The following is a 27,047-nucleotide window of genomic DNA, read 5'->3' on the forward strand; positions in this document are numbered from 1 at the left end:
CATTTTTATAGCAAATATTTCATACTATCTCTTTTACTCTTATGCAGTAAAGTTCATAGCTAATATGAGCTTTGTACCATATAATTTTAAGATGTAATATCATAATTATGAGAAATAAGAGAACACTACTGTGCTTTAGAGCAGTAATAATATGACACAGATTTTAATACAGGAACATTTAGTCTTGACCATGCTAGGAGACAAAATGTAATTGTCAAATATTTACACTTAGACATAGAATTATCTATTTAGACATATTTACACAACTAATGAAGGTTTATTGTGTTGGTTGTTGCATCTGGAAAATACTGAGGTTTTCCAAAACAGTGAATGACTGACTCAGTAAAGTTATGAACCACAGTAAAAGTTTACATCAGTTTATACAGATATTGTGCTTCTGGAGAATTGAGTGGTTAAAAGTGTGAAGAGATAATTTAGACTTGTCTGTGAAGGGTGGTTAGATTCTAGGCTCATAAGATTATAAACACGTTTGCCACCTTCCCGGACATCCACGGGAACATTTCAAAAGCTCTCAGAATATAGGAACGTCCTTTGTTCTTTGAGGAAGAAAAGTCTGGATCCCTTGGACCCCGTATTCCATATCAGTCCTCGCCCCCCACTCACCCTGACGACCAGAGGTCCTTTTACGCCCCCAAACGTTCCCCGGGATGCCGCGCTGTGGCTGCAGAGAGCCGGTGAACCGCGTGTGCAGGTTGAGGAGGCGGCTGTAAGCCTCCCCCTCGCTCATCGTGGGCGCCCCCAAACGTTCCCCGGGACGCCGAGCTGTGGCTGCGGAGAGCCCGTGAACCGCTTGCGCAGGTGAGGAGGCGGCTGTAAGCCTCCCCCTCGCTCATCGTGGGCGTTGTCGTCACTCTTCCCCAAGCTCCTGGCGGTTTTTGAGATGTGACCCCACACAGCAATCTCACCGCCACTGATAGTTGGCTGGCGACATAGTTTTCCTGTCCCATAGTCATTTAAATGGAAATGAATGGCAATAAAATGAACCCCACATGTTTAAAAGCAGTTCTGGTTTACATAACTATAGGACTGGAAAAAAAATATTGCTACACGGAGGGAACAATTAATCACACGGGAGACTAAGACAAATAAACAGCAGGACTTTTTCATCTTTAAATGTGAAGAAGACAATGTAACAGTCATGGAAATATGCAAAAAAGAGAAAGAAGACGATTGTTGGCTTCAAGGAGCTTTGAGTATCTCCAAGCGTTGGGGACGGGAGCGTAGATAGGGCTCTGATAACTAGCACTTCAGAGCCTAAGCAAAGCTCACAACAAGTGGCTGGTAGGTTACATCACTTCTATCCTTGGGTATGTGGGTTGTAATGCTATGGATTTTAAGTAACTGCCTCATAAACTCAATTGACCATTAAAGTCCAATTGACCAAAATATTAAAGCCTTTGGCAGGGCAGGGGGGAGGGGGGAGCCTTAATGACAACAGAGTGATTCAACTAAGTTTGATAAATGCTCATCGGAGGTCTAGCACATGTCAAACACTGGGAAGATCTAGCATTGATGAGCCTCTTCCAGGAGCTACACACATAGTTTTCTGTAGTCTTCTCAGTAACTCTCTGTGAGAATATTTCATCCCCACTTTATAGATGTGAGCACTGGGGTTCAGCTGGAGAAGGAAATGGCACCCCACTCCAGTATCCTTGCCTGAAGGATCCATGGACAGTGGAGCCTGGCCGGCTACAGTATGTGGGATTGCAGAGAGTCTGACAGGAGTCAGTGACTAAACAACCGAGGTTGAGCAAAGCTCAGAGAAGCAATCCTAGAAGCTGGGGTTTGCACGTTCACCTGTTTCATTCTCAGGGAGGAGAGTGTATCATTCCGGTACTAGGTCCTAGGCTAGGAAAGGTGCAAGCTCTATTTCCTTCATTCCTCAAAGAACCAAATGATAAAGGTGGTGGCTATTTCTCTAATTTTAAAGCTGAGTCTCTGAAGGCACAGAAAGCTAAGTGACTTGGTTCAGATCCCGCCACGAGTGAACAGTGTAAGCCAGACATATGGTTGCATTGACATGATCCCGGAGGACCTGTTCTTTCTACCCTGGTCTCCTAGGCGTGGTAGCACCATCTCACTTTTTCATTTCTCTACTTGTCATGATTCTTTCTTGAATGTGCCCTGTCGTGTCTCTTTGTGACCCTATGGACTGTAGCCTGCCAGGCTCCTCTGTCTGTAGGGATTCTCCAGGCAAGAATATGGAAGTGGGTAGCCACTTCCTTCTCCAGGGGATCTTCCCAATCCAGGGATCAAACCCACATCTCCTGTGTCTCCTGTATTTATTGCAGGAGGACTCTTTATTGCTTTAGCTACTGGGGAAGCCCTTCTTGTTTAATTTTATTTATTTATACATATTTTGCTGAGTTGGTCTTTGTAGCTGCACTCGGGTTTACTCTAGCTAAGACAGCAGGGGCTACTCTCTGACTGTGGTGTGTGGGCCTCGTCTGTTGCCCAGCATGGGCTTTAGGGGGCACGGGCTTCAGCAGTGGCAGCTCCCGGGCTCTAGTGCTGTGCTGTGCTTAGTTGCCCAGTCGTGTGCGACTCTTTGTGATCCATGGACTGCAGCCCATGGCTCCTCTGTCCATGGGATTCTCCAGGCAAGAATAGTAGAGCAGGCTGCCATTTCTTCCTCCAGGGGATCTTCCTGACCCAGGGATTGAACCCAGGTCCCTTGTGTCACTTGCATTGCCAGGCGGATTCTTGACCACAATGCCACCTGGGCCAGGGTTCAAAACCCTATCCCTCTTCTCACTTTTCCTGCAGTTTAAATGGAATTGTGCACGGCTGTACACTCCCAGTTGTTTGAGTGGCGACTTCAACTCAACCCCAGTCTGAATCATCACCAAGCACGCAGCCTGACACGTTGATCTATCCAGACTCCTTGCCGAGGCTGCCTAATAGGAGACCTGATGATAACAAGGACTAAGTCATGTCGCCTTCCCATACCAGCAAGTGTAGAGTCTTAGCCAGTGTTTATCCAGAGCGTGTCAGATTTATCTTTCAGCTTCTGAGGGAAAATGCATGCATGATAAGAGCATGGTGGAAAACTAAATCTTCAGGGGTCCACCACTAAGAGCTTCAGGCAATTATCCAGGATTCATCATGCAAAGGTTCAATATTTTTTTTTTTCAATATTACTTTTGAAGAATTTTCACACTCTTTTGGTATTTCTAGATATTTTCGCTAGAATTTCCTTTTCCTAGTTTTGGAGTATTCACTTGAGATGCTGCTGCTGGTGACAACGTACAATACACAGCACGCGCACACACACACACACACACACACAAGGAGGCACTATATATTTTGATTAGATAATAATTTAAAATTTTAATATGGATATTGCATTCCTGCCATGGACCCTCATAGCACTATTCCTTTCCTTCACTGCACTTATCATGGATATAATTATACATGTACTTGGGTGATTCTTATTACTTCTCCTTTTCCCCACTAAGCTCCTTAAGGGCAGGGAGAGTTTGTTTTGCTCACTGTTGTATATCCGTGGTGGCCTCCACCATGACTTTTTGTTGTTGTGTATTCGCTAAGCCCTGTCCGACTCATAGGAGATCCCATGGACTGTAGTCCGCCAGGCTCCATGTCCATGGCATTCTCCAGGCAAGAATACTGGAGACGGTTACCATTTCCTACTCCAGGGGATCTTCCTGACCCAGGGGATTCTGCATTGGCAGGAGAATTCTTTACCACTGAGCCACCTGGGAAGCCCTTCCTCAGTGATTATCATAGAGTAAAAGGGTAGAAAGTATTTGTTAAATGAATTAATGGTTAAGTGATTAAACAAATGAATGGGTGTTAATACTCCAGTGTGTTATATATTCAAGATTCTTTATATAATGGCTTTACCTCAGCCCTCAACATTATAACAGACCCCAACTTCAGTCCACCCAATTTCATAATCAGTGCATGTTCATCTAAAGAATCTATAAAATGCTAAAATCACAAAGCTTTTTCCATCGTGCCATTGCCTAGAAACAATGATGGTTTAAGTTTGATGTATACACTTCCACACTTTTTAATCATTATTGCAGAAAATCGAATCTGTATTATATTTATTAGCTTACTCTTTCACTTGATATATCGTGAACATTTTCCATGAAATATTGTCCTTAACTCAGTGTTTAATGATCATCAGGCATCCCATCATTTGGATGAATAATAATTCATTTAACGGATCCTGTGTTTTCTTGCACATGAAATGTCTTTCTAAAACTGTAGGGACCCTGAGATATCAGGAGCAGGGCCAGACAGAAGGGCTCATGACTACGGTCCCAGGGACTGTGGCTTCTGCCTCACCCTCGTGTTAATACTGAGTCTTACTATTTTAATAAGACAGTTTGTATCTTATGAGGTGAAAACAATACATTTTTAATTTAAAATTTCTTTCCTGGGGGCTTCCCAGATGTCTCAGTGGTAAAGAATCTGCCTGCCAGTGCGGGAGACTCGGGTTCGATCACTGGTCCAGGAAGATCCCATACGTCTGGAGCAACAGTCCGTACACCACGGTACTGAGCCTGTGCTCTGGACCCTGGGGCCCGAACACTGAGCTGCGAGCCCAGGGTCCGGCTCTGCAGTCAGAGGGGAGCGCCCTCTCTCTGCAACAAGAAAAGCCCGCATAGCAACGGAGACCAGCATGGTCAAATAAAATAAAATAAGTTATAAAAATTCTAGCTGAATAATCTATGAGTTATATATATATATATATTTAAAAGTGGCCCATCAATACTCCAAAATGATGGTTACCTTTATCATTCATTTCTTCTTAATCTGAAAGCTACACAATCCAAGATTTTGTTTCCTGAAAACAAAACACTGGGTCCTAACTCAAGGATGGTGACACACAAGGAAGACAGAAATCCAACAGACCAGATACCTGGAGGAAAACAAATATTTAAAAAGATCATGACAGAAAAGAATAACTTTAAAACAGGCAAAGATTTTGTCACCTGGCCTGAGGGCCTTTTTCCTGCAAACAGTCCACAGGCAGTAACACGTACGTTGTAATCACTACACAGTCATCAGCAGAGATGAGAGAAATTTAAACATTATGCCTTGTTTTTCCTGCCAGGAAAAGCAGAGATGGTGAAGTAACATTCTAAGAACTGGGACTTTCCTGGAGGTCCAGTGGTTAAGACACCGCGCCTCCAGTGCAGGGGGCAAGGGTTCGACCCTTGGTTGGTGAGCTGAGCTCCTACATGCCGCACGGTGTGGCCGGAAAGTAAAGAGAGTCCTCGGAATGGACACGAAGGCAGCTGAGAAGGCTGCTGTTTCAAGTAATAGTTAAAGACAGAATGAAAGAAAAGAGCCTCTGTCTTCCTCCATCAGGGAGCTGGACTTTTCACAGGTGTGTTTCTATTGGAGACGAAAAAGACACTGTTTGAAGATGGGAAAGAGAGGAAAGCCTGGGAATTTGTATTTATGGTTGAATGGCAACTGCTTATATTAATATTTAAGAGATGTTTTAGATTTCCCCCCTTTTTAAATAGTGCGAAATCTAGAGAAGGATAGGCATGATAAAAATTTTAAAATAAGGGTGAGAAAAACAGAAGAAGGAAACAAAAAATTCCTGATTACTTAGAAACTTATCACCCTAGAAAATCAACGGTTTTCATCCTATTTTGTTAATGCGATTGGTTTCACAACACACAATCTCATGATATTCTGACTACTGCTCTTAATACTATTGGCAAGAATAGTAACAATATTAGCCAATATTTATTAAAACGTTATAGTATCCTAAATGTCATGGGTTGAATTGACCCCCATCCACAATAAATTCATTTACTGGAGTGCTTAACCGCCAGCGCCTCAGAGGCTGACCTTATTTAGAGAGCGCATCTTTACCGAGGGGATGGATTTAATTAGAGGTCATTGTTGTTGCTAGGGTTCCCCAGGGGGCACTGAGTCCTACTATTAAAGTGATAAAAACCTGTCTGCAATGTAGGAGACATAAGAGTCATGGGTTTGATCCTTGGGTCGAGAAGCTCCCCTGAAAGAGGGCATGGCAACCCACTCCAGTATGCTTGCCTGGAGAATCCCATGGACAGAGGAGCCTGGCGGGCTTTAGTCCATAGGGTTGCACAGAGTCAGACATGACTGAAGTGACTTAGCAAGCACACACACACGTTGTTGTTTAGTTGCTAAGTCATGTCCAACTCTTTGCAACTCCATGAACTGTAGCGCACCAGGCTCTTCTGTCCATGGGATTTCCCAGGCAAGAATACTGGAGTGGGTTGCCATTTTCCTCTCCAGGGGATCTTCCTGACCCAGGGATTGAACCTAAGTCTCCTGCATTGGCAGGCACTTCTTCACCACTAAGCTTGGGTGGGCCCAATCCATTGTGAGTGGTATCCTTAAAAAAGCAAAAATCCGGAGACGGACCAGCACACGGGGAGAACACCATATAAAGGCGAAGGCAGAGATGGGGGTGGTGCTTCCCGCAGCCCAGGCGCGCCCGTGATTATCGCCAAACCACCAGCACTGACGGGCGAGGCGTGGGGGAGATGCCATCCTGACCCTCAGGAGGGGTCAGCTCTGCCTGAACCTTGGTTGTGGACTTCTGGCTTCCAGAAGTGTGAGGCAGTAGGTGTCTCTAGGGCTTCGATATTGTTGCCCCAGCAAACTAACACAGCAAGCACTGCATTAAACAAACTACACATAAACACTTATTAAATACTCAAAGGTTTTACATGCCAGCTTCTGCCTGTTGTTTTTAGCACAGAGTCTGACATATTCTCCCTAAGCACACATTGGATAAATAGTTCTAGTTCTGTGGTTCTCACATAAATTAAATGATAGCACAGACAGCATATAACATTTTAGTATGGAATGTTCTATGTTCCTACAGAGCCTCCATGATTTTTACTTCTTTAATGGCTATACAAAATTCTATCAATTTCATGATACTCTTATTTATTTGGTCATTTTCCTATTGCTGGATGTTTACGTGGATTTTAATGTATTACTATTATAGGTAACACCATGATGGACGTCTTCATGCCCAGATATTTTCCCAGTTTTTTAAGATGGAATGTTTACTTCCCTGTGGTAGTCATGAAGTTTATACACATTTCTCTAGTTATTATAATATGTATTATCAAATTACCTTGCAAAAGACTTCTGCCAATAAACCTTATTGATGTGGACATGTGTAAGTGTAGATATTTCATGATATTTACATCTGTATTGGGTCAAAATTCACAGTAATTATTAAACCCAGTTTGTCAGATTATCATTCTATGTTTTAAATTTGATCTTTTTGATTTAAAACTTACTTTATCAAGTATCCTAATTGCACCCTTTCTCATGCTCTTGTTAGAAATTAAATTAATTTTGGATTCCCAATGACAAGGCTAGTTTTAAATGTTGAGGTTAGTTATTTAGAAAAATGAAAACACCCACTAAATGAGGTAATCAACTGATAAAATTGATGGAACTTAGTCATATTGAACTAGCACACCAATTTAGTTTAAATACTTGTCCTGATGAATGCAAATAGATACAAGCACAGCTTGTATATATCACAAATTGACCAAATGACAGTATCTAGTGTTTAACTGGCATTTCATGAAACAAAGATAAGTTGTGATGTATTTCAGATTATGAACACACACACACGGCCCCATGATTTGCTTAAAACTGTAAAATCAAATACTTAAAATGTGAAAGCAGGTGAATTGGAAAAAGGAAAGCAGCCCAAAGATGTAATTTTTTCCGACCTCTAAGATATAAAAGGAAGAATTCACTTTGCGATTAGAAAGTTAAAAAGTTGAGTGATTCCTGGACACAGCACATTTTCTGGTAGGGATCTGTTAATACTATAGTCAGCTCAGGAAACAGACCAACTTAGTGATGCTGAGCCTGTTCTATGTGTTACTCCACTGAATGTGCTAAAGAAAGAAATAAGCTTAATTTACCCCTTGGCCACCTGATGGGAAGAGCCAACTCACTGGAAAAGACCCTGATGCTGGGAAAGATTGAAGGCCACAAGAGAAGGGGGTAGCAGAGGATGGGATGGTTAGATGGCATCACTGACTCAATGGACATAAATCTGAGCAAATTCCAGAAGATAGTGGAGGACAGAGCATCCTGACAGCTGCAGTCCATGAGGTCACAAAGAGTTGGGCACAACTTAGTGACTGAAAAACAACAACAACACCCCCTTGGCTCAACATGGTCACTGAAAGGCATGGGGTGGAGGGAGAAAGGAGAGTGAGCATGGAAAGGAGAGAGAGGAGGAGAAAAAGGAAAAGCAGAGAGAGAAAGGGAAGGAAGAGCACAGAAGGAAGCGGGGAGGAAAGCAAAGGAAAGAGTCGGGAAGGGAAGCGGGATGAAGAGAGGCAGGGAGCTGCTAGGACATTTGTCTATAACTGTGATTGGTATGTTTGTTTATTTCACTTTAAAAATCCCATATGTCAGTGACAGCAGAGAGTATTTGTCTTTCCCTGGCTTATTTCACTGAACAGAAGACTCTCTAGGTCGATCGCATTGTTGTGTATAGCAGAGTTTTCTCCTTTTATGGCTGAGTAATAGTCCACTGTATATGTATATATCTCACAACTTTATCTCAGGGACAATTGGGGAGGGACAAAATTGGGGTATGGGATTAAGACATACAAGCGACTATGTATGACATAGCTAAGCAACAGAGATATATTGTACAGCACAGGGAAATATAGTCATTATTTTGTAATAGCTTTAAATGGAGTGTAATCTGTAAAACTGCTGAATCAGGGCTTCCCTGGTTGCTCAGTGACAAAGAATCACCTGCTGATGCAGGAGACACGGGTTCAATCCGTGATCCAGGAAGATCCCACATGCTAAGAAGCAACCAAGTCCATGCCCCACAACCATTGAGCCAGTGCTCTAGAGCCCGGGAGCCACAGCAAGAGAAGCCACTGCAGTGAGAAGCTGAGGAACCACCGCTAGAGAGTGTCCCCGCCTGCCGCAGCAAGGGAAAAGCCTGTGCAGCAGCAAAGACTCAGCACAGCCAGTAAAAAAAAAAAAAAGTTAAGAAAAAATTCTGAATCACTGTTACACACTTGAAACTAATATAACATTGTAAATCAACTACACTTTACAAAAAAGAAAGATGAGGAAGGCAGAAAGGAAGGGAGGGGAAAAAAAAACAATTCATGACGCACAGATAGATGCATGAAGTTTGTTAGCACGTGCACAAAGAGAAACTCACTTCAGTATAAGATACTCAATTTTTTAAAAGCCCAATGTTTTAATTGAATTAATCGATAGTGCATATAAATGGAAATTAATTAAAACAGTCATCACATTCAAATCAGATATTAACTTTGCTTTTTTTAAATGACAAAAGTAATCTTTGAGCAGTAACTTCATCTGCAAAGTCCTAAGCAAGGAATTTCTGTGAATTAATCAGTGGCATCTACAATCTGCAGAGTACTCAGCACCTTTGGTGGCTCAGATGGTAAAGAATCTGCCTGCAATGCAGGAGACCTGGGTTCAATCCCTAGGTCGGGAAGATCCTCTGGACAAGGAAATGGCAACCCACTCCAGTACTCTTGCCTAAAAAATCCCATGGACGGAGGATCCTGGTAGGCTACAGTTCACGGGGTCGCAACAAGTCAGACACGACTGAGCTCACCGACGTGAGCCCAAGGACGGAGCACAAGTTCTCTGGCCACAGAGGACGACCTCAAAAACAGTCCTTTCCATCCCTCCCTCCTCTGTCATGATGCGAGGTGTGTTTTCTCCAAGGAAAGCATTTCCTGAGGTTTTCTTTCAAATAGGAAATCACTGAGGCTGCTTATACACTGGGAAGCAAGAAATAGGACTGTACTAGCCTTTCAGGTCATGCTGGCTTTCTTCTCTTTTCCTTTCCAGTTCTTTTTGGTCATAGTTCAACCTTTGCAGGCACACAATTCCACACTGGAAACTGTTTCTGTTTCCAAGAGAAAAAAAAAATTTAGACCTGGCCGCAGGCAAACATCTCTCAGCAGGCTAGTGAGAACTTCTTGCACCGACTGACCTGTGAAAACTATCAACCATTTTCAGTTGCCCACGAAGGGCTTTCTTGGTCAAGTGGTCCAGCATCCGCACGTGCACAAGGCACTCCACGAAATAGCTACGGTTGTGCGGGAGGCCGAGACTGGGCAGCCACTTGTTGCCGATCCACTCATGTTTCACGTTCCTGTACGCGCGGGTCTGCATTCAGTAATTAAGGATGGTTAATTGAGGAAAAAATGGAGGAGGCAATGGCAACCCACTCCAGTACTCTTGCCTGGAAAATCCCATGGACGGAGGAGCCTGGTAGGCTACAGTCCATGGGGTCGTGAAGAGTAGGACACAACTGAGTGACTTCACTTTCACTTTTCACTTGCATGCATTGGAGAAGGAAACGGCAACCCACTCCAGTGTTCTTGCCTGGAGAATCCCAGGGACGTGGGGGCCTGGTGGCCTGCCGTCTATGGGGTCGCAGAGAGTCGGACACGACTGAAGCGACTTAGCAGCAGCAGCAGCAATTGAGGAAAAAAACCCACGGAAGCAGTCACAAGGGCCATTTACATCATCTTGAAAATGGATTTTTAAACAATTACATAATCTCAAAGGTTAAGCGAAAGACAACAGTATTGATCATAACTTCAAAATTATTTGATCTTTTCTTTGCTACCTTTTAAATTTGCTGGCAAAATTTTATACAAAGAAATTATACCATTAAAAGTCTATGACTCATCTGTGGCAATAAATTTAACCTATCTACCAAACCATGATAAAATTGTAATGACTACACATTACTTCTCTGAAATAGCTTTTATACATCATAATATGTCAACAAAGAATGAGCACGACTCATGAACAAGTTTGAAGGATCGACCTAACTCTACTCACTAAAAATATCTCTGGCTAGCTTGAATTTTAGTTTCGACGCTTTGTGTTCCAAATTTCTTTAGCAACACATCTGCTAATTTCAAAGTCAGTTAAGTGTATTAAAAAATAGCTTTAAAAAGAAGAGATAAGGAAAACAACAACGAAATAGACTGAAAGAAGAAATAGACACACCCACGATTACAGTCAGGGACCTCAGTCTTCCTCGCCGTGACTCAATAACTGATTGAATAAGGAAGCCAAAACAGACAACCAACCAAGGTCAGTAAGGATGTTGAAGCCTTTAAACCATTCTCCAGGCAAGAGTACTGGAGTGGGTTGCCAAGCCCTCCTCCCAGGGATCTTCTCAACCCAAGGATCAAACCCAGCTCTCCCGCATTCCAGGCAGGTTCTGTACCATCTGAGCTACCAGAGAACCCTCTTAAACAGCACTATCAACCAACTTGATCTAACTGACATCTGATAGAACAGTCTATCCAACAAGAAGCACGATAAAACTCTTCTCAAGGGGATACGGGACATTCTTCAAAAGACAGACAAATCTCAGCATACTTAAAGTGACTCAAATCATACAAAGCATGTTTTCTGATCTCAACAGATTTAAATTAGAAATTAAAAAACCCCTGATATCCAGGAGTCTCCCAAACATCAGCAAAGTAGCATATTTCTAAAGAATTCATGTGTCAAAGAAGAAATCACAAATGAAACAGGAAATATGTTGAAGTGAATAAAAGTGAATATACAATATAATAAAAAGCTGCAGGACATGGCTAGATCAGTACCTGGAGGGAAACTGATAGGATTAAATACTTACACAAATGAAGAAAGATTCTGAATCGATCCTCTAAGACTCTATCTTAAACAACTTATAAAAGAACAAATGAAATCCACAGCAAGCAGAAAGAAGAAAATGAAAGAGTAAAAATCAATGAAACAGAGACCAGAGAAACAAAATGAAATGAAAAAACTAAAATCAGGTTCTTCAAAATATCAATAAAACTGACTAAGCCGAGTGACGAAGAAAAAAGAGAAGACATAAACTACCAATATCAAGAATCAAAGAGGGAACATCAGTACAGATCCTATAGACACTGAAAGGAAAGGGTAAACTGTGAACAACTTCAGGCAACTTAGATAAAATACCCTACTTTGTTGAAAGACACAACCTATGAAAGCCACTCAGTAAGAAACAGATAACCTCAATCTATTGAAACTCAAATCCGTAGTTAGAAATCTTACCCACCCATACACCCACAGGCACAAAATCTCTATCCTAAATGGCCTTAGTAGTGAATCCTAACAAACAGTTATGAAGAAAATCCTGGTTATACACAAACTATTCCAAAATAGTGAAGAAAGAAACACCTAACTCATTCTGAGGCCAGAATTCTCTTGATACCCAAACCAGACAAACATATTACAAGAATATCAATATCCCTCAGAGACACAGATGCAAAATTCCTTAATGACACATCAGGAAATCAGTAATCAATTAAAAGTACAAGGTATCATGACAAGTAGGGTTTATCCCAAGAACATAAGTTTGGGCCAACATTTGAAGAAATCAGTGAAATTCACCATATCAATGGACTGAAAATAAAAACCACAGTCTCACCTCAAAAGAGAGAGAAAAGGCATCTGACAATATTTATCATTTATATATGGAAATCTTAGCAATCTAGGAATGGAAGAAAACTGCCCCAACCTCATAAACGGCATCTACAAAAAATGTAGAGCTGACATCATATGGTGTTTCTCCTGAAGATCAGGAACAAAGCAAGGATGTCTGCTCTCTTGGCTTTTATTCAACTCTGTACTGGAACTCCTAGCCACTGTAACAAGACAAGAAAAAAGAAATCGAAATCATATGAACTGAAAAAACAATATAACTGTACTTGCTGACGACCTGATGATTAACGTGGAAAATGAATCAACAAAAGAGGTACAAGCATGAAAGTGAGTTCAGCAACGTTGCAGGATACAAGGTCAACATATAAAAATGCTCCGTACTTCAGCATACTAAACGAGACCAGAAATTGACATTTTAAAGAATACCCTTGATTATAATGTCATCAAAACCTATGAACTCCTCAGGGATAAATCTAATGGAATAAGGGCAAGATCTGCATAATGAAAATAAACCCTTGCCATGTACATACATACACACCAAAGAAGGCACTTGATGTTCTTCCGTCCAAAAAGACTAAGGTATGTTCTGAGGAATTATGTACGTTATGGAATCCTGGGAAAGGATTATCTACAAAGTACACAAGTAGATGATCGAGACTAATACTGGAAAAAAAGCAACCAATTGAAAAATGAGCAGAAGACCTGAACAAATTTCTCCAAAGAAGACAGGAAGAAGGCCACCAAACACATGAAAAGATGCTCCACATCGCTCATTATTCAGGAAATGCTAATCAAAACTACATGAGGTATCACCTCACACCAGTCACAATGGCCATCATCAACAATTCTACACATAATAATCGCTGGACAGGACATGGAAGAAAGGGAACCCTCTTGCAATGTTAGTAGGCATGTAAATGGATACAGCCACTATGGAGAAGGAACATAGGTTTCCTTAAAAAGTAGGACTAAAACTACAATATGACACAACAATCCCCTACTGGCCATACACCCTGAGAAAACCATAACTCTAAAAAGACATTCGTACCCAATGTCCATTGCAGCACTATTTAACATAGGCAGGGCATGGAAGCAACCTAATGTCTCTCAAGAGAACAATGGAAAAAGAAGTTGTGGGACATACATGCAATGGAACACGACTCAGCCATGAAAAGGAACAAATACGAATCCGTTGAACTGAGGTGGATGAACCTAGAAACTGGGATACAGAGTGACGTCAGTCGGAAAGAGAAAAACAAATGTAGTATATTAATGCATACGCATGCGATCTTGTAAAATGGTACTGGTGAATATTTGAAGGGCAGAAATAAATACACAGATGTAGAGGAAGGACTTGTGAACTCAGCTGGAGAAGGAGAGAGTGGGACAAATGGAGAGAGTAGCAATGAAACATAGCCACTACCATATGCAAAATAGCTAGCTAATGGGAAGTTGCTGGATAACATAGGGAGCCCAGCATGGTGCTCTGGGACGACCTAGAGGGTGGGAGGCCAGGAACTGGGAGGCAGTCTAACCAAAGAGTGGATAATATACTTATTCGTGGTGTTGCATGAGGAAAACCAACCAAACATTGTAAAGCAGTTATTCTCCAAATAAAAATCAATAAATACAATCTGAAAACTATCATTCAACACATCTGTACTTTCATTTAAAGCTATACGGGATCATCTTCTATTCCTAGCTATTTTTCCAGTATAAGTGCTTGTAAATGTCATTAGAGTTTTTGAAAATATGATTTTAATAGCTACATAGCATTGCTTAATATCTCGTACATAAATAATGAACTTTCAGTCTCAAAATAGAAACATGATACCGAAAAAGGTTAAGATTTTAAACTAAAGCTTGCATTTTAATTCAGCTTAATGAGAATTCCTCGGAAGAGCTAAAATTCTTATGAAAAGTAAATATGTGGAGTCCTTCTTGCTTTCATCTGTTATGTCTTATTGTCATTTAATTCTAAGGACTCTTGGACTTTTGACATGTTTGCCTTTGACTGCAATTTTTGACTGAGATAAAATCTTCAATGTAGATATTAAAAATGTCAAGAAGCACTCTTGTAAGTGTGAGTCACTCAGTCATGTCCAGTTATTTGTGACCCATGGACTACAACCCACCAGGTCCCTGTCCACAGAATTTCCCAGGCAAGAATACTGGAGTGCGGTAGCCATTCCTTTCTCGAGGGGATCTTCCTGACCCAGGGGTCAAACCCAGGCCTCCCACATTGCAGGCAGATTCTTTACCATATGAACCACTAGAGAACCCTGACCCTGGTGTACCTGGATGTAAAAATCCTCAAAAAAATATTACCAAGCCAAACTGAAGCATACATTAAAAGAATCATACACTAGGATCAAATGGATTTATTCTGGGCCTGCAAGCATGATTTATTGTCTGTACATCAATTACTGTGAGACACAATATGAGCAAAATGAAGACTAAAATCATGTGATCTTCTCAATAATTGCAGAAAAAGCTTTCAACAAAGTGTAACATCAATTCTGATACCATCTCTCAATACAGTGGTTATCCATGGAACATCCTAAAGGGCACGTTAAGACAAACCCACAGCTAACATCCAACTCAGTGATAAAGAGCTGAAAGATTTTCCTAAAAGATCAGGAATAGTACAAGGATGCCTGTTCTCACCAATCTTGTTCAACATAGTGGCGGAAGTGTCCTACCCAGAGGAACTAGGCCAGAAAAGGAAATAAACGGCATTCCCATTGGAACAGATGAAGTTACACTGTCACTATTTGATTATGACAGGATTTATATGAAACCCTAAAAACGCCACCAAGTAAGAAGTATTACAACTAATAAACTCAGCAATATAGCAGGAGAGGAAGCATAAGAAAACAGAAAAGTCCCATATACAAATGCATCCAAAAAAAAAAAAAAACTTGAAATAAATTTAACCGAGGAGCGGAAACACCTGTATCGTCACGGCCTCCAAGACATACAGTCTGGGTTCAAATCTCAGCTCACCCGCTGACCCGCACAGTGACCCAGGGAAAATCACACAATGATCTGAGGCTCAACATATTCAGCTGTAAAATGGACACAAACCCAGGATCTACACCCAGGGCTGTGAAACTCCGAAGAAGTGCTTATTTAGGCCCGGGGATGGAGTGTCTCCAGGAGACTCTCCTTGTATGACACTCCTCTAGAACTGGGCTCTCCTGATCCTGTGGGTGAGGCTCAAGGATAGAGCCTGGGAGCCAGATGGGAGGCGACAAGGATGAGGACAGAAAAGACTAGTTCTGTGTCAGGGAGGGAAGCCACCTCCTTTCCAGATCTCAGAGTGGGGCCTGCACCGAGGGCCCGGGGGATGCACAATCGGAAGTAATAACTCCGAACCCCCCACAGCAGGGATGCAGCCTTCCTGGCAAGAACCTTCTCTCTGGTCCAGGCTCCAGGGTGATGTGGTACTGCTCCCTGAGTGCTCCATGTCTCCACCAGGCAAAGAGCTCCCGGGACTTGGAGGTCTATTAAACCACAGGTGCCTGAGTGTCACAATGACACAAGGGCTAACACCATTGAAAATTAGCTACATTAAAAAAAATGACAGAAGTATGGACGAGGCAGGGCATGAAAAGCAGAAGGATTGACTACCTCTCAAGCCTTTAGCAGAAATCTCTCCACACCAGCTCAGCGGAGCCCGCAGGAGGAAAGTATCATGGAAAAGCAGGCCATGGGTATATCTCTACACTGCTGGACCCAGGGACCCACGTCCCAATCCACCAACATCGTTTTGCATATCCAGACACCAAGAGGAAGAAACACAGACCTTGCCTGAGAAAGTCTCAGCCAGACTTAATATTGGGCTTGCTGAGCATGGTCACATGGTCACTATGGACTCAGCCTCTCCTCTGTGCTCACATCCTCTGTCCTCACAGAAACACACACGGTTCACTTCAGAGATCCTCTGAGGGCACTTGTGTATACGACAAACGGGCAATGGTAAAATGCGAAGAGAAGACACAGAAGTGGAAACAAGCCTCTGGGGTACAAATTACCAAAGACCTGAAGTTCTCGATACTTGGCATTTTGAAAAAAGCTTCTTAATATGTAAACGCAGAAAGGACATTTCCAGGAGAAAGGACAAAGGAATCGTCCCATTGGGACAATATTGTATCCATAGGAGAAGGTAAGTTGGATCCCTACCTCACAAAACACCACCAAACCAATTAGACTGCATACTAAGAACCAACAATTGAAAGAAAAACTTGACAAAATTCGAACAATTTTTGATGAGGAAATATCTTTTCTTTAAATTGAGGTATTGCTGATTTACCATAATTTGTTTGTCTAAGGTGTACAGCAAAGGGACTCAGATTCAGCCTCTCAGGTGCTTCCTTGGACAAAATTCATTGCCTTTGGGAGGCCCCTGGGCCATGCCCTCTACTCAGAACAGCTAAGAATCCTGAATACGCAAAGCAGCATGTGGTGGTCCTCCTGGGGGTTTTCAGATTGAATAAATTATTCTAACAGGCTACAAGAAACAAGCCCGGAGGTTAAGAGAGGATCTCCAAACTTACCTTCAAACCGGAGGCCTTGCTCCCTTGAATGTGGGTGCGTGCAACAGCGCTTGCGAAGCGAAGAGGTTTATCGTGAATCTTCCGTCTGCAGAGGACAAAGCGGTGTGTAGAGAGGACGCACAGGCAGGTCCCAGGACCCTGAGCACACGGACACAGTGACTGGACTCTCAGCCCTGCTCTTCGGGTACGGCACTCTCTCCACCCCTGACACAGGGCGAGCAGCTCACACGTGACCTGGAGTATGGTCACGGGACCTGGAATATGGTCCCATGACCTGGACCTGGCCAATCGGTGTGCTCCATCCTCCCTGGCCACCGTGATTGGCTCAGGACTGGGGCTGTGACCAATCGGGGCCCAGGGCCGGACCTCAGGCTGGAATCAAGGGAGGAAGAGGAAGTGGAAGTTCCGCCAAAAGGGGTGTGGCCGGGTGAAGTCAGGCTACAGCGGTGGAAGCGGCGTGAGGTCAGCCTGGGGCAGTTGGTGGCTTTCCCGCGCCCGTCAGGGCAGAGCCGCCGGCCTGAGAATGAGGGCGCTGCTGAGCCCAGGGTCTGAGAGCGCCGGTTCCTGCCGTGGTCCCGGAGATCCACCTGAGACCTGAGCGAAGCCGTCTGCCGGTGAGTCCTCTCCTGCTTGTCTGTCAGCTTGTTTGCACCACGCTGGGTTTTCTGTCCAGCTGGCTAAGTGGAGACCCTGGAAATGCACGTGTGTGGGTTTTGGCTGGCTTCAGGGAAGAAATGCCAGAGGACACTGGGAGCCTCCAGTTTAATCTGGATTCAGGTCATATCTCTTGAAAGTGAAGTGAAGTTCCTCAGTCGTGTCCGACTCTTGCGACCCCATGGGCTCTACATTCCATGGAATTCTCCAGGCCAGACTGCTGGAGTGGGTAGCCTTTCCCTTCCCCAGGGGATCTTCCCAGTCCAAGGATTGAACCCAGGTCTCCCGCATTGCAGGCAGATTCTTTACCAGCTGAGCCACAAGTGAAGCCCGAGAAGACTGGAGTGGGTAGCCTGTCCCTTCTGCAGCGGATCAGGATTCGCGACCCAGAAATCAAACCGGGGTCTCCTGCATGGCAGGAGGGTTCTTTACCAGCTGATCTATCAGGGAAGCCCAGGATCTCTTAAGGCCAGCTAGTCATTGATATGTCTTAAGGCAAGCTACTCATTGTAGGGTTCCCCTAATTAGTCTTCACAGGATTAAGGTAGCAACCTGCTAAGGTAGCAATCAATGTCCTTTTTCTAGAGGACAAAAGCGGGGCTCAAAGGAGGTAACAGAGCTACAGCAAGGAAGTGTGTACCTAGACAAAACCCCCAGGTCCTGCTGTTAGAACTCAGGGGAGCCATATGGTGTGGCTTGTCCATGTGACAGGGGCTAAGGCGCCCAGCCCACACTGGGTACTGTGGGGACCTGACTTGGTAACTGCCGTCTGGCAGCTCTGAAGCTGACAAAAGCAGTTTGCACTAAAGAGAGGAAGGACACCTCCTTTCATCCACCCCACCACACCCTCGGGGTACTGCCACACCCTGCCCCCTTTCTCTGGCTTTGTGAGGGAATGAGTCACGCTCATGTGACCACATTGGCTGTCCACTTTTCACGGGCTACCAACTGGAGCTGCTACAGGAGAGGCCAAGAGCCTTTGTCCCTGAGTACCTCTCTTTCCTTTGCACCGTGGGGGCCCTCCTCCACACTTGCACACCAGAGGCCTCCTCTGAGACACGCAGGGACCCTCCCTCAGTTTGCAACAGGTTGCCTCCATGCCTGTCCTTTCAATGCCTCCCTCGAAACTCAGAACCTAGCCCCTTTGTCTACTCGCGGCCCACCTGGCTGCCATGGGAGGGCCAGAGCTTACAATGAATCCCAAGCTCAGATCTGACAGGCGGGAATCTGTGTATAAAGGACCTGATTATTCACGCTGTACAGGCTGTAGTAGGCTCCAGGGATCCGTAACCAGGGCTTGGGCCATAGTGACTCCACAGCTGTTTTAATGCCTGCAGAGGGTTCTGCCTATAGTGGGGGTGGGGTGAGTCTCCTGAGGTTCTGAAGGCCAACTTTTTGCAGGTTCATGGTGCACAGAGAAGAGAAGGCGGAGTCCTTCCCTGGAGGTGGTCACAGCTCATGGATGAGCCAGACAGGCAGGCAGGGCACAATAGCACCTGAGCTGCCTTCATGAGGAAATGGTGTGAGGGCAGAGGAAGAGAAGCAGGTCTGCTCCCTCGTGTGGTGCCCAGGGCAGGTTGTCACCAGACTAAACACTTAACTATGGAGATGACCATCACTGCTGTCTGCAAAGGCTTTACACTGGCATGTGTCTTCATCTAGCGGTCAGGCCGTCTCTAAACTACACTGTCCATGGGCATGGCCTCTTCCTTGGAACTTGCCGTGTTTCGTCTCTTCCTTACTGAACATTCGTTTCCAAGAGGGTTTTTGGGCCACAAGATTGTTGAGTTTTCTCTAGCTTTGCCTCATGAGGAATGCTTTTCCGGTTGTTGGTGTGGTTTGTTTTTCCAGCTCTCTTTCTTGGGTTATTTTGTGAATTGGTTTCTGCCAGAGGAAGAGCTCAGAATTTGCCTTCTGGCTGAGATGTGACACTCACAGCAGCAACGCCTACCTGGATATTATGACCACATTTGCCGAAAGGGCTTTGTTATGCAGAAGACCCCTTGAAAGTACCTACCCTGTCCTTTCAGATACCCAAAGGCTATTTGCAATGAAATAGAAAACAATAACGCTCAACTTTAGTCTTACAATCTGTGGGGAGTCAGAAAAATCCCCTGGAGAAGGGAAACACTAGCCATTCCAGTATTCTCGCCTAGAGAATTCCATGGAGCGTGTAGTCCATGGAGTCGCAAAGAATCAGGCAAAATCTGATGACTGAACAACAACAATGAAGCTTCATCACTCATCAAACAGAGACAACAACAGTATTTACACAACTGTGTGCATGTTCAGTTGCTCCTTCGTGTCCACCTCTTTGCAGCCCTGTAGATTGTAGCCCCCAAGATCCTGTATCTGTGAATTTTTCAGGCAAGAATGCTGAAATGGTTTGTCATTTCCTCCTCCAGGGGATCTTCCCAGCCCAGGGATTGAACCCAAGTCTCCTGCATCTCCTACATTGGCTGGCGGGGTCTTTTCTGCTGAGCCACCTGGGAAACAAGTCATTACATCACTGGGTTATCCTAAAGTACTTAGTGTAGAGTCTGGCTCTTGGGAAATTCTCACTGGTAATGTGAATATTCAGTCATCTATCATTATTGCTCATAGGATCATGGAATGGCCATGCTCACAAAAGGGAAAGAAGAGCCTTTCCAAGTCCAGTGAAATCCTTCGCCACACATATCTTTTTTAAAACTTGACTTTGAAATAAATACCAAACATAAAGACATTGGTTATGGCCACCAGAAAAGATGGAGTTGTACCAACAAGTGAGGATTCTTCTCCAAGTTCCAACATGCATGTGTTGTTTGCCTGGCACCACCCACACTTCTGTGACAGCAGCTGGGGGTCCTGCAGCTTAACTCAGTGTGGACACTGCCTATCTGCGGGTAGTGCCAGACCCCACAGGTTAAAGGCCCAACCCTATAAGACCCTTGCCCCACTTGAGACATCATTTGCAAGCCCAGATGGTCACCTACGCTCTGACCCACTGGCCACCCGTTCAGAGGTTCTAATGACTTTGGGTTCTATTAATTGGTAGAGTGGCTCACGGAACTCAGAGAAACATGTTGCCTACTAGATCACAGCTTTATTGTAAAAGGTACTAAAACTCAGGAACAGCAGATGGAAGGGGATGCACAGGACAGAGTGTGTGTGGGGGAGGCACGGAACTTCACGCTCTCCAAGCCCCGCTTTCCCCAAATCCACATGTGTTCATCAACCCAGAGCTGTCCAGACCCTGTTTGGTGGTTTTTCTGGAGGATTCATCACACAAGCACAATTGGTTAAATCACTGGCTGTTGGTGATTGCTTCGACAGGAAGCCCTTCTCGCGTTCCCAGACATGGTAGTGGGGAGGGACCGGAAGTTCCAATCCTCTAACCATGTGGTTAGTTCCCCTGGCAAAAAGCCGCCCCCCTTTGGAAAAGAGGCACTCTCTGAAAAGTCATCTCATTCACCTAACAAGAGACACCTTGACTGCTGTCCCCACTTAGGAAATTCCCCGAGTTTTAGGAGCTCTGTGTCAGGACTGGGGGGCAAAGACCAAAAATGTATTTCTTCTTATGAATACAAGTCACAAGGTCACAGTGACCCCAAATTTCAGTGATAATTTGGTACTATAGTTTTAAAAGGTTTTCAGCAGTTGATTGGACCTTTTTTAAAAAAAAATGTTGGGGCCACACCTCAAGACATGTGGGCATCTTAGTTCCCCAACCAAGGATTGAACCCACACTCCCTGCATTGGAAGGCAGAGTGCTGATCACTGGACCACCAGGGAAGCCCCTGATGGGCCCTTTTTTGATGAGAATGCTCCTGTGGTGTAAACTAAAGGGTTCAAGATTTCAAAAAGCTGGAGCTGAGCATGAGCCATCTTCTTATGCTGTCTTTAGATCATAACCGACTTTTCCATGGCCCTTGCAAGCCTGAGCTTTCCCCTGAGATGAGTCAGGCCCCAAGCAGCCTGTTGCCTTCCCCTGCTCGAGACCAGAGTCTATTCGGGGGCCGCTGGGCGCAGGCAGCATGCAGGGTGTGCGCGGGTCCACGCCAGCGGGATTAGCGAGAGATGCCTGGGATGGCTCATTGCCGGGTGTGCTCTGATTACAAGAAGTGAGAGGGTTTGGGGAACAAGATAGCCTCGGAGAGAGCCCAGCCACACAACCTTGCCCACTGTGAAACAAAATTGTGCTGCTTCCCCAAGGAGAAAGAAATCCATGGACTCCTTTGAATAATCAACGACCCCCAAAAGATGAAGAGTCTTAAAGTGGGATTCCTCAGCCTTGGCGTTGCTGGCATTTGATATGTTGCAGCATTTGTAAATACAACCGAAAATGTCCCCAGATGTCACCAGTGTCCCCCGGACCCCAACATTGAGGGCCAGCTGGACAGGCTGGACCAGGAGCAGGGATGAATGAAATGAAAGTTGCTCAGTCATGTCCAACTCTTTGCAACCCCATGGACTATACAGTTCATGGAATTCTCCAGGCGAGAATAATGGAGTGGGTAGCCTTTCCCTTACCAGGAGATCTTCCCAACGCAGGCATCGAACCCAGGTCCCACATTGCAGGCGGATTCTTTAGCAGCTGAGCCCCAAGGGAGGCCCAAGGGAAGACCAGGAGCAGGGATGGGAGAATGCAAAAGGACAGTGAAGCAAGAGAAATGGGGGCAGAGAAGCAAGTCCGCCCTCCTGAGACGTCTGCTGGCCCGGTCATCTGCAGTTGTGACCAGGTCACGGGGGCTCAGAGGTGTGTGACCCCCTGTGCTCCCCCAGGGCCAGCGGGTGTGTGAGGCTGAGCTGCTCCGGGGGAAGCGTGGGCCTCAAGCCCCACACAGATGTGCGGCGCGAGCCTTTCTCCCGAGTCAGGAGGTTTATTGTTGAGAAGACTTCCCGTGATGAACAGGGGAAGACCGGCCTGGCTGAAGTCGCGGTCAAGGGGTGGATCTTTTTTTGTTGTCGTTTGCTGTGAGGCTCAGGCATAAAAACTTTTATTAGAGAAGTCATGATTATGTATAGATGTGTGTAATTTTGATCTGATATTCAAATATTCAAATGTTTTCTCTTTTAGTTTCTCAGCTCAGTTCAGTTGCTCATTCGTGTCCAACTCTTTGTGACCCCATGAACAGCAGCACTCCAGGCCTCCCTGTCCATCACCAACTCCCAAAGTTTACCCAAACTCATGTCCGTTGAGTCAGTGATGCCACCTAAGCATCTCATCCTCTGTCGTCCTTTTCTCCTCCTGCCTTCAATCTTTCTCTACATCAGGGTCTTTCCAGTTGAGTCAGCTCTTCGCATCAGGTGGCCAAAATATTGGAGTTTCAGCTTCAACATCAGTCCTTCCAATGAATATTGAGGACTGATTTCCTTTAGGATGGGCTGTTGGATCTCCTTGCAGTCTAAGGGACTCTCAAGAGTCTTCTCCAAGACCACAGTCCAAAAGCATCAAGTCTTCTGCGCTCAGCTTTCTTTATAGTCCAACTCTCACATCCATACGTGAGTACTGGGAAAACCGCAGCCTTGACTAGATAGACCTTTGTTGACAAAGTAATGTCTCTGCTTTTTATTTTTTTAATCAGCTTACTCATTTTAGTTGGGGGCTAATTACTTTACAGTACTGTAGTGGTTTTTACCATACATTAACATGAATCAGCCATGGGTTTACATGTGTTCCCCATCCTTAACCCCCCTCCCACCTCCCTCCCCATCCCATCCCTCTGGGTCATCCCATTGCCCCAGCCCTGAGCATTTGTCTCATGCATCGAACCTGGAATGACGTTCTGTTTCACATATGATAATGTACATGTTTCAATGCTCTTCTCTCAGATCGTCCCACCCTCACCTTCTCCCTCAGAGTCCATAAGACTGTTCTATGCCTCTGTGTCTCTTTTTCTGTCTCGCATATAGGGTTATCGTTACCATCTTTCAAATTCCATATATAGGCATTAGTATGCTGTATTGGTGCTTTTCTTTCTGGCTTACTTCACTGCGTATAATGGGCTCCAGTTTCATCCATCTCAATAGAACTGGTTCAAATGTATTCTTTCTAATGGCTGAGTAATATTCCATTGTGTATATGTAACACAGCTTCCTTATCCATTCGTCTTGTGATGGACATCTAGATTGCTTCCATGTCCTGGCTGTTATAAACAGTGCTGCATTGAACATTGGGGTACACGTGTCTCTTTCAATTCTGGTTTCCTCGGTGTGTATGCCCAGCAGTGGGATTGCTGGGTCATATGGCAGTTGTATTCTCAGTTGTTGAAGGAGTCTCCACACTGTTCTCCATAGTGGCTGTACTAGTTTGCATTCCCACCAACAGCGTAACACCCTCCAGCATTTATTGCTTGTAGACTTTTGGATAGCAGCCATTCTGACTGGCGTGAAATGGTACCTCATTGTGGTTTTCATTTGCATTTCTCTAATAATGAGTGATGTTGAGCATCTTTTCATGTGTTTGTTAGCCATCTGTATGTCTTCTTTGGAGAAATGTCTGTTTAGTTCTTTGGCCCACTTTTTGATTGGGTCGTTTATTTTTCTGGAATTGAACTGAGCTGGTAGATCTTAAGGACACAGAATATTGGGAGTCCCAGATGGGGCTTCTGATACTGACGACCACAACCTGGGGGCTGGGGGTGGGGGAGGCTTAAAACAATACTAATCGATTCTCTCCCAGTTCTGGGACCAGAAGTTTATTGTATTTTCTTTATTTTTATTAAATTAGGTTATTTATCTATCTTTTAACTTTACAATACTGTATTTGTTTTGCCATACATTGACATGAATCCACCATGGGTGTACATGTGTTCCCCTTCCGAAACCCCCCTCCCAGCCCCCTCCCCATCCCATCCCTCCAGGTCATCCCGGCGCACCGGCCCCGAGCACCCTGTATCATGCGTCGAACCTGGACTGGCGATTCGTTTCACATATGATAATTGACATGCATCAGTGCCATTCTCCCATATCATCCCGCCCTCGCCCTCTCCCATAGAGTCCATGATACTGTTCTATATATCTGTGTCTCTTTTGTTGTCTTGCATACAGGGTTATCTTTCCGATTTACTAAATTCCAAGGCGTCAGCAGGACCGGGCCCCCCGACCCGGGCTCTGGGGGAGCGTCACTTCCAGCTCTTCCAGTTTCTGGGGCTCCAGGTGTTCTTGGGTTTGGGGCCACGTGCCCCCAGCCTCCGCTTCCTACTCACATGGCCTCCTCCTCTCTGTGTGTCCTTCCTCTTCTTATAAAGACACCCAGCATTCTGCATAAGGCCCAGCTAATCCTCTATAACCTTATCTAACTTGATTTCATCTGCAAAGACCCCATTTCCGAATAAAGCCCCCCTCGCAAATATGAGGAGTTGGGATGTGGGTGTCTCTTTTGGAGGGCACCATTCACCCATCCACAAAGCTGGGCCTTTACACATGAGCGGTTATCCCAGGAGTGGGGGGAGTTCACGCAGGACCCCTCGAAGTACAGCCATGGGTGGGGGAGGCATGGCTCGTGGTTGGAAGGCTGAGCGGGGCAGGTGGTCTGGTGGGAACCAAGCTTTGAGCTGGCTGCCTCGGTGCAGGGTCCCGGGGTGTGCATGGAAGCCCCTGAGGTCGTCAATACGCAGGTTCTGACTCAGCAGGTCCAGGTGGGCCCCACACTGCGCTTCTCACCTGCTCCCAGGGTGTATAAACTGCTGAGCCTGGTCCACGCTTGGAGGTGTGAGGAGCGTGCAGTCCTGTTTCCCAGGAGCCGTCAGAAACGTCCCCAAGGAAGGCCCCTCCCCAGTGTCCACTCAAGTCCCCGATCCCCTGTCCAGTGCCCCTGAGGTACCCCAGACAGAGGCCCGCACACCCCGCTGGGTGCCCCGGGCCAGGAACCCAGTGGAGGGGGAGGGGCGGGCCTGGAAGAAACGTGCTCATGGCTCCGTGTGTGGGGCGGATGGAGGCTGAGCCCGGCCGACGGGCTGTGCTCACAGGTGACCCACTGGCCCCCGCCCCCCGCCAGGCACTGTGATCCCAGGGGAGCTCAGCTTGAAAACTGCTTCCCCAGCCACCCAGAGGAGGGGCCCTGGTTGTCAAATTAGGATCTGACAGCTTGATCCAGAAGACGGCCCCCGAAGTCAGTTTCACACATGAGGGTCCAGGAGGGGGTCATGTCAGAGACCCCTGGGACAGCAGATAGGATGGAAACGGTGGGGGAAGGTCCTGGAGGCAGGCAGCCCAGGCCTGCCTTCTGCAGGAGCGCCTCTTCTGCCCACCCCCCACTCCTCTGTCCCTCTGATGGCGTTGGGATCTGAGCCAGGGATTCCAGGAAATGGAAAAGAGCAGCTTGTGCGCCAACATGTTTCCCTGTACCTGAAACCCATCAGCATTTTTCAAGTCCAACCTCAAAGCCAGGGCGTTATTGATGTCCTAGGAATGTCTTTGTAAGCCTTCCAGAGTGCGGGCGGACACCCGGGCTGGACTCGGGAATTGAGGCCCAGGGAGCAGGCCCGGAGGTCTGGCGTCTGAGGAGCCCCAGACTTTCTGTGCGAGGGAGGACTGAAAAGCCACTCTCTGGGGCTGCCTTTCCTGCCTCCAAGGACGATAGCCTCCCCTACCGCGTTTGGGCTGAGAGTCATCCTGGGCTGGGAAGCGCTGGCTGGGAGGTCATTTTTCAGAGGCCATTGCCCAGGGGGCCCCGCGCCCAGGGAGAGCTCCCACACTGCCTGGGAACGTCAAGGCGCCCTCCACACGGCTGTTCTGTCACGTTTGCTCTGTGGGAGGGAGCTCGCGAGACTAGGCCTGTCTGCACCGTGCTCGGCTCCTGCAGGGAGAACACCGTGGGCCTAGGGGCCCCAACCGGCATTTTTCTCCTGGGAAGGCCACACGCGGAGCGGCCCAGCAATGCCTTTGGAGCCATCCCGTGGCTGTTTGCTTTCGTCTGCCGGAGCTAGCTTTGCTCCCCTCAGCGGCGTTGGACAGGGCCGGGGTAGGCCCGCCACCCCTCGCCGGGGGCCCCTGGGAAGTGCGGGCTGGCCTTGGCCAGGGGACACCGGCATGGCACACGGACCTCTCCGCCATACTCACCTGGCCTCCTGCCCCATGGGAGGACGCGTTGCCCTAGGACTATCTTTGCAAGGCTCCCAGAGTGCAGGCAGTCACCCGGGCCTGACTCGCGAATTGAGACCCTGGGAGGAGGCCCGGAGGTCTGGGATCTGAGGAGCCCCACACTTGCTGGGCGAGGGAGGACTGAAAACCCACTCTGTCGGGCTGCCTTTCCGGCCTCCAAGGAAGATAGCCTCCCCTGCCAACTTCGGGCTGAGTGTCACCCCGGGCTGGGAAGCACTGGCT

At 46.0% G+C, this 27,047-nt stretch overlaps 1 protein-coding gene and 1 long non-coding RNA gene across 2 annotated transcripts in view; one reads left to right on the forward strand and one right to left on the reverse strand.

Annotated features, from left to right (window-relative positions):
- The window catches only part of LOC145506319 (olfactory receptor 4A47-like), a 162,726-nt gene that overhangs the window by 10,478 nt on the left and 125,201 nt on the right, over positions 1-27,047 (forward strand). The window lies entirely within an intron of this gene.
- Positions 9,248-17,304, reverse strand: LOC145506901 (uncharacterized). Its single transcript, XR_014054431.1, has 2 exons — positions 17,085-17,304; positions 9,248-12,728 (listed from the first exon to the last, which is right to left on the reverse strand). It is a non-coding gene; the product is annotated as an uncharacterized LOC145506901 (long non-coding RNA).

Source organism: Giraffa tippelskirchi, chromosome 1 (assembly GCF_054371585.1).
Source record: "Giraffa tippelskirchi isolate mGirTip1 chromosome 1, T2T-mGirTip1v1.2.pri, whole genome shotgun sequence".
Taxonomy (NCBI): Eukaryota; Metazoa; Chordata; class Mammalia; order Artiodactyla; family Giraffidae; genus Giraffa; species Giraffa tippelskirchi.